Source organism: Salmo trutta, unplaced genomic scaffold, assembly GCF_901001165.1.
Source record: "Salmo trutta unplaced genomic scaffold, fSalTru1.1, whole genome shotgun sequence".
Classification (NCBI taxonomy): Eukaryota; Metazoa; Chordata; class Actinopteri; order Salmoniformes; family Salmonidae; genus Salmo; species Salmo trutta.
Genome location: NW_021823216.1, coordinates 426,360 through 441,011, shown reverse-complemented (window position 1 = coordinate 441,011; position 14,652 = coordinate 426,360). Strand labels below are relative to the sequence as shown.

The 14,652-nt window shown below is 45.9% G+C and overlaps 2 protein-coding genes across 2 annotated transcripts in view; one reads left to right on the top strand and one right to left on the bottom strand.

The window, feature by feature from the left end:
* LOC115189731 (leucine-rich repeat-containing G-protein coupled receptor 5) overlaps positions 1 to 14,652 on the bottom strand; it is a 653,393-nt gene that overhangs the window by 267,855 nt on the left and 370,886 nt on the right. The window lies entirely within an intron of this gene.
* The window catches only part of LOC115189725 (tetraspanin-8), a 40,431-nt gene that overhangs the window by 268 nt on the left and 25,511 nt on the right, over positions 1 to 14,652 (top strand). The window contains exons 2-3 of the mRNA XM_029748264.1: positions 64 to 120; positions 1,773 to 1,895. The gene's annotated coding sequence lies outside the window, so the exon portion shown is untranslated. The remainder of the gene's footprint in view (positions 1 to 63; positions 121 to 1,772; positions 1,896 to 14,652) is intronic.

Below are 14,652 nucleotides of genomic sequence, written 5' to 3'. Positions count from 1 at the left end.
GTCCAATATTATGAATATATTTATTTTATAATAGTTTTTCTCCCTAAATGTATTTTTCTTCAGATTGGTGGCATGACTTTCATTGTCACCCCTTGGAAGTATTACAGGAGTAGTGAAAATGTAAGCAACATTTTCTAACCTGATATTTTCATCTTGTAATAACTGTATTGTAACAAACTACAAGTGTTGATTTCACTGTGTGTTAATGTTGAAGGACCTAGATGAACGTCTGTCTCCAGTCTGATGGGTGTGTGTTAATGTTGAAGGACCTAGATGAACGTCTGTCTCCAGTCAGATGGGTGTGTGTTAATGTTGAAGGACCTAGATGAACGTCTGTCTCCAGTCTGATGGGTGTGTGTTAATGTTGAAGGACCTAGATGAACGTCTGTCTCCAGTCAGATGGGTGTGTGTTAATGTTGAAGGACCTAGATGAACGTCTGTCTCCAGTCAGATGGGTGTGTGTTAATGTTGAAGGACCTAGATGAACGTCTGTCTCCAGTCTGATGGGTGTGTGTTAATGTTGAAGGACCTAGATGAACGTCTGTCTCCAGTCTGATGGGTGTGTGTTAATGTTGAAGGACCTAGATGAACGTCTGTCTCCAGTCTGATGGGTGTGTGTTAATGTTGAAGGACCTAGATGAACGTCTGTCTCCAGTCTGATGGGTGTGTGTTAATGTTGAAGGACCTAGATGAACGTCTGTCTCCAGTCAGATGGGTGTGTGTTAATGTTGAAGGTCCTAGATGAACGTCTGTCTCCAGTCAGATGGGTGTGTGTTAATGTTGAAGGACCTAGATGAACGTCTGTCTCCAGTCTGATGGGTGTGTGTTAATGTTGAAGGACCTAGATGAACGTCTGTCTCCAGTCAGATGGGTGTGTGTTAATGTTGAAGGACCTAGATGAACGTCTGTCTCCAGTCAGATGGGTGTGTGTTAATGTTGAAGGACCTAGATGAACGTCTGTCTCCAGTCTGATGGGTGTGTGTTAATGTTGAAGGACCTAGATGAACGTCTGTCTCCAGTCTGATGGGTGTGTGTTAATGTTGAAGGACCTAGATGAACGTCTGTCTCCAGTCTGATGGGTGTGTGTTAATGTTGAAGGACCTAGATGAACGTCTGTCTCCAGTCTGATGGGTGTGTGTTAATGTTGAAGGACCTAGATGAACGTCTGTCTCCAGTCAGATGGGTGTGTGTTAATGTTGAAGGTCCTAGATGAACGTCTGTCTCCAGTCAGATGGGTGTGTGTTAATGTTGAAGGACCTAGATGAACGTCTGTCTCCAGTCTGATGGGTGTGTGTTAATGTTGAAGGACCTAGATGAACGTCTGTCTCCAGTCAGATGGGTGTGTGTTAATGTTGAAGGACCTAGATGAACGTCTGTCTCCAGTCAGATGGGTGTGTGTTAATGTTGAAGGACCTAGATGAACGTCTGTCTCCAGTCTGATGGGTGTGTGTTAATGTTGAAGGACCTAGATGAACGTCTGTCTCCAGTCTGATGGGTGTGTGTTAATGTTGAAGGACCTAGATGAACGTCTGTCTCCAGTCTGATGGGTGTGTGTTAATGTTGAAGGTCCTAGATGAACGTCTGTCTCCAGTCTGATGGGTGTGTGTTAATGTTGAAGGACCTAGATGAACGTCTGTCTCCAGTCTGATGGGTGTGTGTTAATGTTGAAGGACCTAGATGAACGTCTGTCTCCAGTCTGATGGGTGTGTTAATGTTGAAGGACCTAGATGAACGTCTGTCTCCAGTCTGATGGGTGTGTGTTAATGTTGAAGGACCTAGATGAACGTCTGTCTCCAGTCTGATGGACTATCTTCACAGCAGGTGTGGTCTCCATTATCCTTGGCATCACGGGTCTGCATGGAGCTCGTAAGAAGAACAAGAACTTCCTGATAATGGTACGTTCAGTTCTTAAAGGAGCAATCTGGGATTCAAACATTGCCATCATCCTGCTGCTATTTTGTAAACCGCTGAGGGATGGGGCTTGAAAAATGTAACCACACCCAAACCCTAAGATGGTTGAACTAAGCTCCTGAGGCCTTTATAAATTATATTCTTCAATAATAAATAGCTACATATTGTTAATTTAAAAGTCCAATAACCGATGGATCAATCCCAGATTTCCCCTTTATTAAAGCCAAAATCTCATTAGTAATGTCAACAAATGAAATACTTTATTATTTGACCCGTTTAACTAAGACCAAGTCATGTATATCAAGGTGTACAGTGTACTGCCCAAAATATATAATGTTTATTATTTACTTTATTCATTGGGTGATGTAGTATTCAGTTGGATCTTGTCTTCGGACTGTGGTTTCTGGCCTACTACCTTCCACCACAATTAGGACAGAATTACAAGTTCATGTCCATAAAAATGTAATTAAACTAATATTTAAAAACATTGGTATTTATTGAATTCTGTGTCCAATCCCCCCCCCCCAAAAAAAAATCTCCAGCTTCCAAATATGATGAAAGCCTGGTATGAAGAGTACATCCCATTGCACACAAATGGAAGAGATTTGGTACCAGGACTGACGGTACTGCAAACCATTAAGTTATTTTCTAACAGGATGTGGTTTTATATGATCAGTTATGTTTTCCTGCCCAACCCTTCACCGGGAGCAAACTACCTGCCCTCCAGGACACCTACAGCACCCGATGTCACAGAAAGGTAAAAATAATCATCAAGGACAGCAACCACCCGAGCCACTGCCTGTTCACCCCGCTATCATCCAGAAGGCGAGGTCAGTACAGGTGCATCAAAGCTGGGACCGAGAGACTGAAAAACATCTAACTCAAGGCCATCAGACTGTTAAACAGCCATCACTAACTCAGAGGGGCTGCTGCCTACATACAGACTCAAATCACTGGCCACAATAATGGTATCACTAGTCACTTTAAATAATGCCACTTTAAAATTGTTTAGATATCCTAAATTACTCATCTCATATGTATATACTGTATTTTATACCATCTACTGCATCTTGCCTATGTCGAATGGCCAGTTCCACAGAGGGGCTGGTTCAATTGTAGTTCCTCAGAGTTGCCACCAGATGTAGCTAGTGTGTTTTTTGTGATTCTTTGAAATGAATCCACATTCATGTTGAGTTGATATGCAACAAGACCTGTTCCTTCAATCCCAGTGACAATGAAATGCACAACTTTCTAAAGATGATTCTAGATAAAGCACTCATTTCATCTCATTTTGTTTTCCAGATCAGTGGCTACATCATTCTTGGTGTCTCCATCTACCTCAAAGTGAGCAGAAATGGAAACGTGGTAAGGAAATGTCCAGTACAACATTACATAAAAGCCCTCTTTGCACAGTAAAAATAACACATGCATACCCATCACCTTGATACAAATGGATCCAATCATCAAGACCTAAAATGGTTACAGAACACCTGCAGCATATCTTAGTAAATATAAATATTTAGATGTTGTAATATCTACATGTAACTGTCTGTCCCCCTACCTCAGATAATGGATGAGGAAGTGCCGTTTGACCTGCTGATAGCTGCTGGTGTCATCATCATGGTACTGGGCTTCCTGGGCTGCTGTGGAGCCATTAAGGAAAACCGATGCATGCTCATTCTGGTGAGGGAAAACACACTTCCTTACAACGGCCAACCCTCACATTTACATTTAAACTGATACATTATTGTACACTGCATAGGATAATGCTGTCCCAATAGCCAACCGCTGAAGCACCAAACACATTCAGTAGAGGCGGGAGGCAGCCACAGTCAGCCGCAGGTTAGCAGTCAGCCGCAGGTTAGCAGTCAGCCGCAGGTTAGCAGTCAGCCGCAGGTTAGCAGTCAGCCGCAGGTTAGCAGTCAGCCGCAGGTTAGCAGTCAGCTGCTTCCCAAATTGCACCTCATTACCTTTATAGTGCTCTACTTTTGACCAGGTCCATAGGGCTCTGGTCAAAAGTAGTGCACTATCTACAGTGCATTGAGAAAGTATTCAGACCCCTTGACTTTTTCCATATTTTGTTACGTTACAGCCATATTTAAAAAAAATATTAAATAGTTTTTACCCTCAATCTACACACTTTCGCATAATGAAAAAGCAAAAACTGGTTTCGAGATTTTTGCTAGATTATTAAAAATAAAAAACTGATATGACAAGAATCCTTTACTCAGTACTTTGTTGGAACGCCATCGGCAGCGATTACAGCCTTGAGTCTTCTTGGGTATGACGCTGCAAGCTTGGCACACCTGTTTTTGGGGAGTTTCTCCCATTCTTCTCTGCAGATCCTCTCAAGCTCTGTCAGGTTGGATGGGGAGCGTCGCTGCACAGCTATTTTCAGATCTCTCCAGAGAAGTTCAAGTCCGGAAACTGGCTGGGCCACTCAAGGACATTCAGAAACTTGTCACGAAGCCATTCCTGTGTTGTCTTGGCTGTGTGCTTAGGGTTGTTGTCCTGTTGGAAGGTGAATCTTCACACGAGTCTGAGGAGCAGATTTTCATCAAGGATCTCTCTGTACTTTGCTCTGTTCATCTTTGCCTCGATCCTGACTAGTCTCCCAGTCCCTGCCGCTGAAAAACATCCCACCACCATGCTTCACCGTAGGGATGGTACCAGGTTTTCTCCAGACGTGGAGCTTGGCATTCGGGCCAAAGAGTTCAATCTTGGTTTCATCAGACCAGAGAATCTTGTTTCTCATGGTCTGAGAGTCTTCAGGTGCCAAGACTCCAAGCCGGCTGTCATGTGCCTTGTACTGAGGGTTGGTCTCCGTCTGGCCACTCTACCATAAAGGCCTGATTGGTGGAGTGCTGCGGAGATGGTTGTCCTTCTGGAAGGTTCTCCCATCTCCACAGAGGAACTCTGGAGCTCTGTCAGAGTGACCATCGGGTTCTTGGTCACCTCCCTGACCAAGGCCCTTCTCCCCCGATTGCTCAGTTTGGCCAGGCAGCCAGCTCTAGGAAGAGTCTTTGTAGTTCAAAACTTCTTCCGTTTAAGAATGATAGAGGCCACTGTGCTCTTTGGGACCTTCAATGTTGCAGAATTGTTTTGGTACCCTCCCCAGATCTGTGCCTAGACACAATCTTGTCTCTGAGGTTTACGGACAATTCCTTTGGCCTGATGGCTTGGATTTTGCTCTGACATGCATCGTCAACTATGGGACCTTTATATGGACAGGTGTGTGCCTTTCCAAATCATGTCCAATCAATTGAATTAGACCAGGTGGACTACAATCAAGTTGTAAAAACATCTCAAGGATGATCAATGGAAACAGAATGCACCTGAGCTCAATTTCGAATTTAATAGCAAAGGGTCTGAATACTTATGTATTTCTAGGTTTTTTTTTCATACATTTTGATGCATCTAAACCTGTTTTTGCATTGTCAATATGGGATATTGTGTGTAGACTGATGAGGGGAAAACAATTGAATCAATTTTAGAATAAGCCTGTAACGTTAAAAAAAAATGTAGAAAAAGTCAAGGGGTCTGAGTATTTTCCGAATGCACTGTAATTGCTCCCAGTGGACATATAATATGAAAACATCATAGACTACGGAGAGTTTTGTTCACAGTAACTGGACAAAGATCCTATATAAAGAGAAAAGGAAAATGTCCACTAATAAACCCCCCTAATACTGCTTCCAAATATGTTTTATAGACATATTGGAACCATGTTACAGATCTCATTCACACTTTTCCAGAAGTTGCATTGTATGCACGCCATGGACGTTCTCACCATTAAACCAGGATTGTGAATCATTCTAATAGGTTTTAATCAAATTCTACAAAAAACAAGCAATCTGTTTGTTTTTTCAACAACAATAAATACATGTAAAATGTAGCCTAATGATATCATAAAATCTCAGCATAAATAAAGACATGACACATTGCTGTTGAACCAACCTTTGTTACCTAGGCCTAGGGTAAGGGTTTTTGGATAAAAAAGAAAGAAATATATATATATATATATATATATATATATATATATATATAAAAATAAACAATTGTTTTCAAGAAAAATAACTTCTAAATACGAGGCTCACCAGTATTCACCAAGATGTTCAACTATCGTTTCATGATGGGCAATGACACGTGTAGTCTACATCATGGAGGGAGTTTTACACACGTCTTAAACAGGAGCTGCAGTGCTAAAATAATGTAGACCTGCCTACAACACATAGATACACAGGGAATGTCACTGTTCTGCTCCTATCAAACTTGATCTTTTAATAAAGCTTCAGTGATTAAGATGAATTTCCAAGCAGTCTCACAAGCCAAACACTTTATTGACAGTCTTGACTAGCCTTCTTAATTACATTGGGCAGGGAAAAAGAAGAGGAAGGGAAGATATGCTTGATTTTATATAAAATAAGTATTAAACAACACATTGTTTACAATATACAAGCCATATCTTATAGGTTGAATATAAAACCCATTTCATTGTCTCTTACTTGCAGGCCATTGAATTGCTTCTGGCGTTGGTAATGACCTGTAGAATCCAAAAGGCCTCCTCTGCTGAGGTGACCATGGCTCTTACTTATAGAAACGCAACCAACATGGAAATGGCAACTACTCCTCAAGCTCCTCCCATGCTGCCTGCCACACAAGCTCCTCCCATGCTGCCTGCCACACAAGCTCCTCCCATGCTGTCTTCAACACAAGCTCATCTTCACGCCAGCTCTTATTACCCGCCACCACCTCCGTACCAGTACGATGGGAAAAACTAGAGGGACGTGACTGACCAGCGAACCCATGTTGAATTTCCTCATTGGTTACAACTGGACCAGGGTTAGATTCAAGGCTAGGGTTAAGTTTAGGGTTGGGGTCAGTTTTAGCGTTTGCCTTCATTGGACTGCCAATGTGTTGCACTCCAATATGCCTTAGTAAAGGCTGAGCACTGCTGTTTAATGTGAGACAATGTAGAAGTTTGTGGGTTCTGGAAATAACGTGGCCGAGGGAAGGGGTCCATTACATTGTCAAACAATCACCCACGTGGAGCACCAGTTTTCCTGTCTGGTAACTCCTCTAACATCAAATAAACTTGGTCTCATTTTCTAAAGTTCTAAACTCTAATGTTTAATTCAGTTAATCATTTGTTGGCTTTCAGTGATGTGTATAAAGGGTTAATTCTTTTTTTTTCTTGTGGAGGTTGTCAGGGCTGCTTTATTTCCCATCATCCTGTTCAACAGCATTATGCCTCACATGCAGGTATACACAGTACGTGCAGATCAGTGGCTGTAAAAAATACAAAACCACAGTACAGCACATTGTTTTCAAAGGAATGGAAACCAATGCTTGTCGTGAGAATTGTAACCACAAGAGTGTAGATGGGACACACTTCCACCTATTGAAAAAGCCCCTTTGTTTTTAGTCTGTTTAAATGTATGACTGTATAACTGACCTGCAACCTGGCGGAAGTGATTACTGTGGTCATACTAAAATGCAGGGCTGCATCCTAAATTGTACCCTATACCCTACATAGTGCCCAATGGGCCCGGGTAAAAAGTAGTGTACTACAGTGAGGGAAAAAAGTATTTGATCCCCTGCTGATTTTGTACGTTTGCCCACTGACAAAGAAATGATCAGTCTATAATTGTAATGGTAGGTTTATTTGAACAGTGAGAGACAGAATAACCACCAAAACAAATCCAGAAAAACGCATGTCAAAAATGTTATAAATTGATTTGCATTTTAATGAGGGAAATAAGTATGACTGTCATCTCGCTCAGGGTGAAGTTTCCCCTAGGTACAGATCTAGGATCAGCTCCCCCTCCCCCAATCCTAACCTTAACCATTGGTGAGGAAAATGCTAAACAGACCCAGGATCGGAGTCTCGAGGTAACTTCACCCTACAGCCTGTGATCTCTGTGAGGGGCACACTCCAACACTACGACATCATTTACATACAAAGCCATTGTGTTTATTGAGTCCACCAGATCGGAGGCAGTAGAGATAACCAGGGATTTTCTCTTGATACGTGTGTGAATTGGACCATTTTCCTGTCCTGCTAAGCATTCAAAATGTAATGAGTACTTTTGGGTGTCAGGGAAAATGTATGGAGTAAAAAGTACATTATTCTCTTTAGGAATGTAGTGAAGTAAAAGTTGTCAAAATATAAATAGCAAATGTGAAGTACCAAAAACAACTTAAGCAGTACTTTAAAGGGTTTTTACTTTTACATTTTTTATTTCTCCTTTATTTAACCAGGTGGGCTAGTTGAGAACAAGTTCTCATTTACAACTGCGACCTGGCCAAGATAAAGCAAAGCAGTGTGACACAAAAAAACAGCACAGCGATACACATGGAATAAACACGCGTACAGTCAATAACACAATACAAAAAAAAAGAATAAAGTCTATATACAGTGTGTGCAAATGGCATGAGGAGGTAAGGCAATACACAGGCCATGGTAGCAAGTAATTACAATTTAGCAAATTAACACTGGAGTGATAGATGTGCAGATGATGATGTGCAAGTAGGAATACTGGTGTGCAAAAGAGCAGAAAAGTAAATAAAAACAATATGGGGATGAGGTAGGTAGATTGGGTGGGCTATTTACAGATGGGCTATGTACAGCTGCAGTGATCAATTAGCTGCTTGGATAGATGATGTTTAAAGTTAGTGAGGGAAATATAAGTCTCCAGCTTCAGCGATTTTTGCAATTCGTTCCAGTCATTGGCAGCAGAGAACTGGAAGGAAAGGCGGCCAAAGGAGATGTTGGCTTTGGGGATGACCAGTTAGATACACCTGCTGGAGCGCGTGCTACGGGTGGGTTTTGTTATCGTGATCAGTGAGCTGAGCTAAGGTGGAGCTTTACCTAGCAAAGACTTATAGATGACCTGGAGCCAGTGGGTCTGGCGACAAATATGTAGCGAGGGCCAGCCAATTAGAGCATACAGGTCGCAGTGGTGGGTGGTATATGGGGCTTTGGTGACAAAACAGATGGCACTGTGATAGACTGCATTCAGTTTGCTGAGTAGAGTGTTGGAGGCTATTTTGTAAATGACATCACCGAAGTCGAGGATCGGTAGGATAGTCAGTTTTACGAGGGTATGTTTGGCGGCGTGAGCGAAGGAGGCATTGTTGCGGAATAGAAAGCCGATTCTAGATTTAATTTTGGATTGGAGATGTTTAATATGAGACTGGAAGGAGAGTTTACAATCTAGCCAGACACCTAGGTATTTGTAGTTGTCAGGGAATCAGGGAATCACCCGCAGCAAGAGCAACATTGTTGATATATACAGAGAAAAGAGTAGGCCCGAGAATTAAACCCTGTGGTACCCCCATAGAGACTGCCAGAGGTCCAGACAACAGGCCCTCCGATTTGACACACTGAACGCTGTCTGAGAAGTAGTTGGTGAACCAGGCGAGGAAGTCATTTGAGAAACCAAATCTGTTGAGTCTGCCGATAAGAATGTGGTGATTGACAGAGTCGAAAGCCTTGGCCAGGTCATTGAAGACGGCCGCACAGTAAATCTTTATTGATGACGGTTATGATATCGTTTAGTACCTTGAGTGTGGCTGAGGTGTACTCGTGACCAGCTCGGAAACCGGATTGCACAGCGGAGAAGGTACGGTGGGATTCGAAATGGTCAGTGATCTGTTTATTAACTTAAGTTAGCTTTGCAACCAACATGGAAATGGGAATTATTCCTAAAGCTCCTCCCATGCTGCCTTCAACACATGCTCCTCCCTACGCCAACGTTTATCACCCGCCACCTCCTCCGTACCAAGATGTCAGGAAAAACTAAAGGGACGTGACTGACCAGAGAACTAATATTGAATTTCCTCATTGGTTTAAAATGAAGGTAGGGTTTGGGGTTAGGAAGTGTCACATGCTCCCCAGTGGAAACAGTTTGCGCATATATAATGACAACATTTTGTGACGTTTCCCTTCTTTTTGGTGTTTCCCAGGTTTTTTTTCCCAGCTGTACAGGCACACAACATTTTTTCTTGAGGCAAGTTGAAGTTCGGTAGCTGAAGTCTACGCCCCTTCATTGGTGTTTGGTCAGCAGTAGTACTCCTAGTAGGAGTGGATGGGATTCCTCAATGAAGTGTTTGTTGTCATTTACGGAAGGATGGCTAGTTTTCATGCACATTTTTTCATTGAGAAATACTGCAACAAACATCTTAGATATATGTAAAATTGTGTGACCAAGACCTCTGCAAAAATGTCTAAAAGCATTACAGATTTCTTGGCTATGAGTCAGAAAGTTACAGGCACACAAATATCATAGCCCCAAGACATGCTAACCTCTCACCATTACAAAACTCGATTAGATCTTTTTCAGATCTGATCTGAAAGGTCAAAAGGATTGGGCTGCCTGTGTAAACTCACTCAAAGTGCTGCAGTGGCCTTGACTAATCTTATCCCACCCTTACACATACTCTCTAAGAGGTGTCTGCCTGCACTTGTGGCGTTGTTCCGGAAAAATATAAAACTTCACTTCAATGCTACTGAATTTGGCTACTATGACTGAAATATGAATCTTTTAGAAAATAATTAAATTGAAGGGTGTTTATGTTTCTGTTTAATGGCAGTGTCTTGACTTGGACGTCTGATTACAAATGACATTCCTATCTGAACTCGTCAGCTCATTGTTATGCTGTGCAGAGCAGAGTGAAGGATCCAGCTTCTTTACAGAGTACGGTACTGGACTTGTATATCCACTGAAAACAAATATTTGCTTTTTCAACTTACTATTTGAAGTTATTGTGCTGCATCAAGTATTCTGAGTTATATCAACTTTAAATGTTCAGATATCCTAACCTACACCACATTTAGTTTGATTAATATAGAGTACCAGTCAAAAGTGTGAACACGTCACAACTTCCGGCAAAGTCGGTTCCTCTCCTTGTTCTGGCGGCGTTCGGCGGTCGACGTCACTGGTCTTCTAGCCATCGCCGATCCACTTTTAATTTTCCATTTGTTTTGTCTTGTTTTCCCACACACCTGGTTTACATTTCCATCATTACTTGTCGTGTATTTAACCCTCTGTTCCCCCCAAGTCTGTGTGTGAAATTGTTTATTGTTGAGGTTGACACGCTTCCGGCTGCCTTGCACCGGGTTCTGTTTTATACCCGTGCTTTGTGGCAGCCTGTACTTTGTACTTGGGTTTTTGTACTTTGTGCTGCCTCACTTGTTCGTTATGCATTTGTTTTGTTGACGTGGTAGCGTTCTGTGCAAATGATTGCCTAAGTAAAGTGCTTTGCCCATTCATCTCTGCTCTCCTTCGCCTGACTTCTATGCACCAGCTACACTCACCCCTTGACAGAAATTCACACCCACAATATGGAGTCAGCGGGAGAAGGTGCCCCTGGTAAAGAGGTTGAGGAGCACGTCCAGGAGCACGGGCAATGCTCCACCATCTCGGCGACGCCATGGACCGCGTTGTCCAAACCATGGACCGCTGGGAGAGACAGAGAGTTCCTCCAGCGCCTCCACCAGCACAACCAGGGTCTCCACTACTCGCCCCCCTTCACCCAGTCCCAGTGGGATTCGTCTCGCCCTTCCCCGGGAGTACGACGGGCGGCTGCGCGCTGCCAGGGTTTCCTGTTGCAGCTGGATCTCTACCTGGCAACCGTCCACCCGGCTCCTTCGGGCCGTGAGAAGGTGTCCGCCCTCGTCTCGTGCCTCTCGGGGAAAGCCCTGGAGTGGGCCAACGCCGTGTGGGGAGAAGGAGATGCGGCGTTGAACCATTTCGAGGATTTCACCCGGGCGGGTGAACGCCTCTTCCATCTGAGGCAGGGGACGAGGAGCGCCCAGGAGTTTGCGATGGACATTCGCACCCTGGCCGCCGGCGCGGGATGGAACGACAGGGCCCTGATCGACCACTATCGCTGCAGTTTGCGCGAGGACGTCCGTCGAGAATTGGCCTGCAGGGACATCACCCTCACTTTCGACCAGCTGGTGGACCTGTCCATTCGGCTGGATAACCTGCTGGCTACCCGCGGACGTCCAGAGCGGGGTCTGTCGGTTCCATCCCCCAGCACCACCGCTCCGATGCCCATGGAGCTGGGAGGTGCTGCGCTCAGGGAGACCGGAGGAGGTTCCGTCTCGTGCACCATCTGTGGCCGCAGAGGTCACACTGCCGGTCGGTGTCGGGTTGGTCCCTCTGGGAGTTGAGGCAGCAGGCAGGGCACTCTGGCGTCCCCCCAGGTGAGAAGGCATCATTCTCACCCAGAGCCCTCTGTTGTACACAAGTTTTTGTTTGTTACTTTTCCTGAGTTTTCCCCGCATTCCCAGCATAAGGCGCTCATCGATTCAGGCGCGGCTGGGAATTTTATAGACAGATCATTCACCCATAGTTTAGGGATCCCCATCGTTCCAGTGGCTATGCCCTTCCCAGTTCACGCCTTAGACAGTCGACCATTAGGGTCAGGGTTGATTAGGGAGGCCACCGGTCCTCTGTGCATGGTGACGCAGGGGGGTCACATGGAGAGAAACAGTCTCCTCTTCATTGACTCTCCTGCGTTTCCCGTGGTGCTAGGCCTACCCTGGTTAGGTTGTCACGACCCCACTGTTTCATGGCAACGGAGGGCTCTCACGGGGTGGTCGCGAGAGTGCTCGGGGAGGTGTTTATGGGTTTCCATTGGTGCTACTACGGTGGAAAGTCCAGACCAAGTCTCCACCGTGCGCATTCCTCCTGAATATGCCGATTTGGCTCTCGTCTTCTCCAAAAAGAAGGCGACTCAATTACCACCCCATTGACGGGGGGATTGTGCGATAAATCTCTTGGTAGACGCCGCACTTCACAGGAGTCACGTGTATCCCCTGTCACAGGCGGAGGCGGCGGCTATGGAAACATATGTCTCCAAATCCCAGTTTCTTTTTAGTGAAGAAGAAGGAGGGAGGTCTGCGCCCGTGTATTGACTATCGAGGCCTAAATCAGATTACTGTGAGGTACAGTTACTCGCTACCTCTTATCGCCACAGCGATTGAGTCAATGCACGGGGCGCGCTTCTTCACCAAACTAGATCTCAGGAGCGCTTACAACCTGGTGCGTATCCGGGAGGGAGACGAGTGGAAGGCGGCGTTCAGTACAACCTCAGGGCATTATGAGTACCTCGTCATGCCGTACGGGTTGATGAATGCTCCATCAGTCTTCCAAGCCTTTGTAGACGAGACTTTCAGGGACCTGCACGGGCAGGGTGTAGTGGTGTATATTGATGACATTCTGATATACTCCGCTACATGCGCTGAGCATGTGTCCCTGGTACGCAGGGTGCTGTGTCGACTGTTGGAGCATGACCTGTACGTCAAGGCTGAGAATTGCCTATTCTTCCAACAGTCCGTCTCCTTCCTAGGGTACCGCATTTCCACCTCAGGGGTGGAGAAGGAGAGTGACCGCATTTCAGCCGTACGTAATTGGCCGACTCCCTCCATGGTAAAGGAGGTGCAGCGGTTTCTTAGGTTTGCCAATTACTACCGGAGGTTTATCCAGGGTTTTGGTCAGGTAGCGTCTCCCATTACCTCACTGCTGAAGGGGGGACAGGTACGTTTGCAGTGGTCGGCTGAGGCGGACAGGGCTTTTGGTCACCTGAGGGCTCTGTTTACCTCGGCTCCCTTGCTGGCCCATCCGGATCCCTCTTTAGCATTCATGGTGGAGGTGGACGCGTCCGAGGCTGGGATAAGAGCCGTGCTCTCTCAGCGCTCCGGTACGCCACTGAAGCTCTGCCCTTGTGCCTTCTTCTCGAGGAAGCTCAGCCCGGCGGAGCGAAACAATGACATGGGGGACCGGGAGCTGTTGCCTGTCGTCAAGGCCTTGAAGGCGTGGAGGCATTGGCTTGAGGGGGCTAAACACCCTTTTCTCATTTGGACTGACAACCGCAATCTGGAGTACATCCGGGCAGCGAGGAGACTGAACCCTCGCCAGGCAAGGTGGGCCATGTTTTTCATCCGTTTTGTTTTCACCCTTTCTTACAGACCAGGTTTCCAGAACGTGAAGGCAGACGCACTGTCCCGGCTGTATGACACAGAGGAGCGGCCCATGGATCCCACCCCCATACTCCCGGCCTCCTGCCTGGTGGCGCCGGTAGTGTGGGAGCTGGACGCGGACATTGAGCAGGCGCTACGTGCAGAGCCCACTCCCCTTCAGTGTCCCGCTGGGCGTCTGTACATTCCGTCTGCTGTCCGTGACCGGCTGATCTATTGGGTCCACATGTCACCCTCCTCTGGTCATCCAGGCATCGGTCGAACGGTGCGTTGTCTGAATGGGAAGTACTGGTGGCCCACGTTGGCTAAGGACGTGAGGGTTTGTGTTTCCTCCTGCTCGGTGTGCGCCCAGTGTAAGGCTCCTAGGCACCTGCCCAGAGGTAAGCTACACCCCTTACCCGTCCCACAACGGGCTTGGTCGCACCTGTCGGTGGATTTCCTTACAGATCTTCCTCCTTCACAGGGTAACACCACGATCCTGGTCGTTGTGGACCGGTTTTCTAAGTCCTGCCATCTCCTCCCTCTGCCCGGTCTCCCTACGGCCCTACAGACTGCGAAGGCCTTGTTTACACACGTCTTCCGGCACTACGGGGTGCCTGAGGATATAGTGTCTGATCAGGGTCCACAGTTCACGTTGAGGGTCTGGAGGGCATTCATGGAACGTCTGGGGGTCTCGATCAGCCTTACCTCAGGTTTCCACCCCGAGAGTAACGGGCAGGTGGAGAGAGTAAACCAGGAGGTGGGTAGGTTTC